This window comes from Triticum urartu, chromosome 6A, assembly GCF_056163025.1.
Source record: "Triticum urartu cultivar PI428250 chromosome 6A, HENAU_Tu73, whole genome shotgun sequence".
Classification (NCBI taxonomy): domain Eukaryota; kingdom Viridiplantae; phylum Streptophyta; class Magnoliopsida; order Poales; family Poaceae; genus Triticum; species Triticum urartu.
In genome coordinates, this window is record NC_141878.1 from 20,459,557 (window position 1) to 20,463,434 (window position 3,878).

The following is a 3,878-nucleotide window of genomic DNA, read 5'->3' on the forward strand; positions in this document are numbered from 1 at the left end:
TCGTAACTTCCGGTCCCACCGAAAGAGCGAATCGGTCCCACCGAGATTGCAATGTAAACTCAGTGTTTCCCCTTTGTAACTTTTCGGTCTCACCGAGTTCCACTCGGTCCCACCGAAAGAGCAAATCGGTCCCACCGAGTTTGCCTGACCAACTCTCTGGTTAGCTAATTACCAAACTCGGTCTCACCGAGTTTGTGTAATCGGTCTCACCGAGATTACGTTATGCCCAAACCCTAACCGAATCGGTCCTACCGAGTTGCATGTCAGTCCCACCGAAATTCCTAACGGTCACTAGGTTTACTACTTCGGTCAGACCGAGTTTATTTATTCGGTCCCACCGAGATGGAAAACTGTGTAACGGTTGGATTTTGTGTGGAGGCTATATATACCCCTCCACCTCCTTCTCATTCGAAGTGAGAGCCATCAGAACACACACATCATTCCAACTCATATGTTTTGAGAGAAAACCACCTACTCATGTGTTGAGACCAAGACATTCCATTCCTACCATATGAATCTTGATCTCTAGCCTTCCCAAGTTGCTTTCCACTCAAATCTTCTTTCCACCAAATCCAAATCCTATGAGAGAGAGTAGAGTGTTGGGGAGACTATCATTTGAAGCACAAGAGCAAGAAGTTCATTACCTACACACCATTTGTTACTTCTTGGAGAGTGGTGTCTCCTAGATTGGCTAGGTGTCACTTGGGAGCCTCCGACAAGATTGTGGAGTGAACCAAGGAGTTTGTAAGGGCAAGGAGATCGCCTACTTCGTGAAGATCTACCGCTAGTGAGGCAAGTCCTTCGTGGGCGATGGCCATGGTGGGATAGACAAGGTTGCTTCTTCATGGACCCTTTGTGGGTGGTTGCTTCTTCGTGGACCCTTCGTGGGTGGAGCCCTCCGTGGACTCGCGCAACCGTTGCCCTTGGGTGGAGCCCTGTGTGGACTCGCGCAACCGTTACCCTTCGTGGGTTGAAGTCTCCATCAACGTGGATGTAGGATAGCACCACCTATCCGAACCACGGGAAAAACATTCGTGTCTCCAATTGCGTTTGATCTTTCCAAACCCTTCCCTTTATATTCTTGCAAGTTGCATGCTTTACTTTCCGCTGCCAATATACTCTTTGCATGCTTGCTTGAATAGTGTGATGATTACTTGACTTGTCCTAAAATAGCTAAAATCTGCCTAGAACTAAAAATTGGGAAAAGGTTAAGTTTTTATTTGGTCAAGTAGTCTAATCACCCCCCCTCTAGACATACTTTCGATCCTACCAGTGGTATCAGAGCTTTGGTCTCCATTTGCTTGATCTCCATAGCTTTTGGTAGTCATAGCCTTGGTTTCACAACCTAGGAGAGTATGGCGTCCAGTGAGGGAAATTATCACCGTAGAGGTCCTTAATTTGATGGTACTAATTTTGCTAGTTGGAAGCATAAAATGAAAATGCATATTCTTGGACATAACCCCGCCGTTTGGGCTATTGTGTGTGTTGGTTTGCAAGGTGACTTCTTTGATGGGAAAGAACCAAACCGTGAAGCTACCGCGGATGAGTTGAAGATGTTGCAATACAATGCTCAAGCTTGTGATATTCTCTTCAACGGATTGTGCCCCGAAGAATTCAACAAAATCAGCCGCCTTGAGAATGCAAAGGAAATTTGGGACACTTTGATTGATATGCACGAAGGTACCGACTCCGTCAAGGAATCCAAGTTGGATGTGCTTCAAAGCCAACTTGACAAGTTCAAGATGAAGGATGGTGAAGGTGTCGCTAAAATGTACTCTAGGCTTGCTCTCATCACAAATGAGATTGCCGGCTTAGGAAGTGAAGAGATGACCGATAAATTCATCATCAAGAAGATCCTAAGAGCCTTGGATGGAAAATATGATACCGTGTGCACATTGATCCAAATGATGCCCAATTACAAAGATCTCAAGCCAACCGAACTGATTGGAAGAATTGTTGCTCATGAGATGTCACTTAAGGATAAAGAGGAACTTCACAACAAATCAAGTGGTACCTACAAAGCCTCATGTGAAGCCCCTACATCGTCAAGTGAGAAACAAGACTTCAATGAAGAATTGAGCTTAATGGTGAAGAACTTCGACAAGTTCTACAAGAGCAGAAGCAAAGATAGAAGCTCCAAGTCAAGGTCCTACAATGACAAAAGATCTTCTAGTCGAGAGCGAAACTGTTACAATTGTGGAAGACCCGGACACTATTCCAATGAGTGTACGGCTCCCTACAAGAGAAGAGAAGACTCTCCAAAAAGAAGAAGCAAAGGATCACCACCAAGAGAGAGAAGGAGTAGAGATGATCGTTATGAACGAAGATACTCACGGAGAAGCAAGGATTCGGAAAGGAAGGAAAAATCATCAAGGAGCTATACAAGACGAAGACATCAAGCTCATGTTGGTGAATGGGTATCCGGCTCCGACTCCGACAGCCACTCCGAGAGAAGTTATCACTCCGACTCCGAAGATACTCAAGATGAAGGTGTTGCCGGTCTAGCACTTGTGTCAACCAACTCCTACGACATATTTGACTCACCAAATGAAGGAATTGGAAGATGCTTCATGGCCAAAGGTCCTAAGGTAACACACCCCGAGTATGTTGATTTCAATAGTGATGAAGATGACTTGTTAGGTGATGATTTGCTTGGTGACAACTCTAGTGATGAATACTATGATGAAAGACCAATTAATCATGCTAATCAAGATAAAACGAATGACAATGATAAGGAGAAGATTGAGGCTCTAACTAAAGAACTAAAAACTCTTAAGTTAGCTCATGACACTATCTTCGAAGATCATCGAGAACTTTTAAGAGCTCATTAGAAACTACGCTTTGAAAAGCTCAATCTTGAGCAAGAGCATGAGTTCTTAAAGGCAATCAATGATGATCTCCGCAAGAAAAGTTCTTCTTACATTGCCAAGCGTTTACTCTTATCCACTTACATGCCTCAAGTCAAATCTAACAAGAAAGATTCCTCCTCTAGTAGTAACAATGATCATGCTAAATCCAATATTGTTGCTTCTAGTAGTTCTCTTGATTCCACTAATGATTCTCTTGGCCAAGTTACACTTGAGCAAGAAAATAGCTTATTGAAGGGAATTATAGAGAAATGAGTGTACAAGAGCCTTGCCGGGAGTAAGCAATTCGAGGAAATTGTGCGCAAGCAAGGAATGCACCGGAAGAATCAAGGTGTTGGTTTTGAACGAAAGTTCAATGCCAATGGAGTTGAATGGGAAGAAGATCAATACCCCAAGACGAAGTTTGTCCCTCAACAAGAGAAGTATACTTCTTTCAAGGGGACACAAGCTCAAGATGATCTTCCACCACAAGACTACGAGCAAAAAGGCAAGGACAAGCTTCAAGAGGAAATTGATGCATTTGAAGAAGCTCCAAAGACCTTAGTCAAGTGGATTCCCAAGACTACTTCAAGTTCCACTTCATCAAGTACGACTACAAATCCAAGGATTCCCATCAAGATGGTGTGGATCCAAAAGAAGAAGAACTAGAGAGTTCTTGAGGGAGACTCCGCCAACGTACTTCACTCTTATCATTTTGGCAAGAACAAATGCAATCAACTTCCACATCTTGCACTAGTTCAAGGAGTCACAAACCCTCTTGTTGGTAAGACAAGGGACAAGGTAACCTAAAAGTTTTCATGGACATCATCTTTGTGTGCATCACTCTATGTCTATGGATATCCTTGTTTGTTCCTTGTGGGACTAACCCATGTAGGTATTGAAAGTGCAACTCACTCAAATGGATAGCTCCAAGAGATCTACATCAACATTGAGCATCCACATCTTCGATATCTACATGAAGTCATCATCGACAAAACCCAAGGTTAGTTCATCCCTCTTAGGGGGGATATC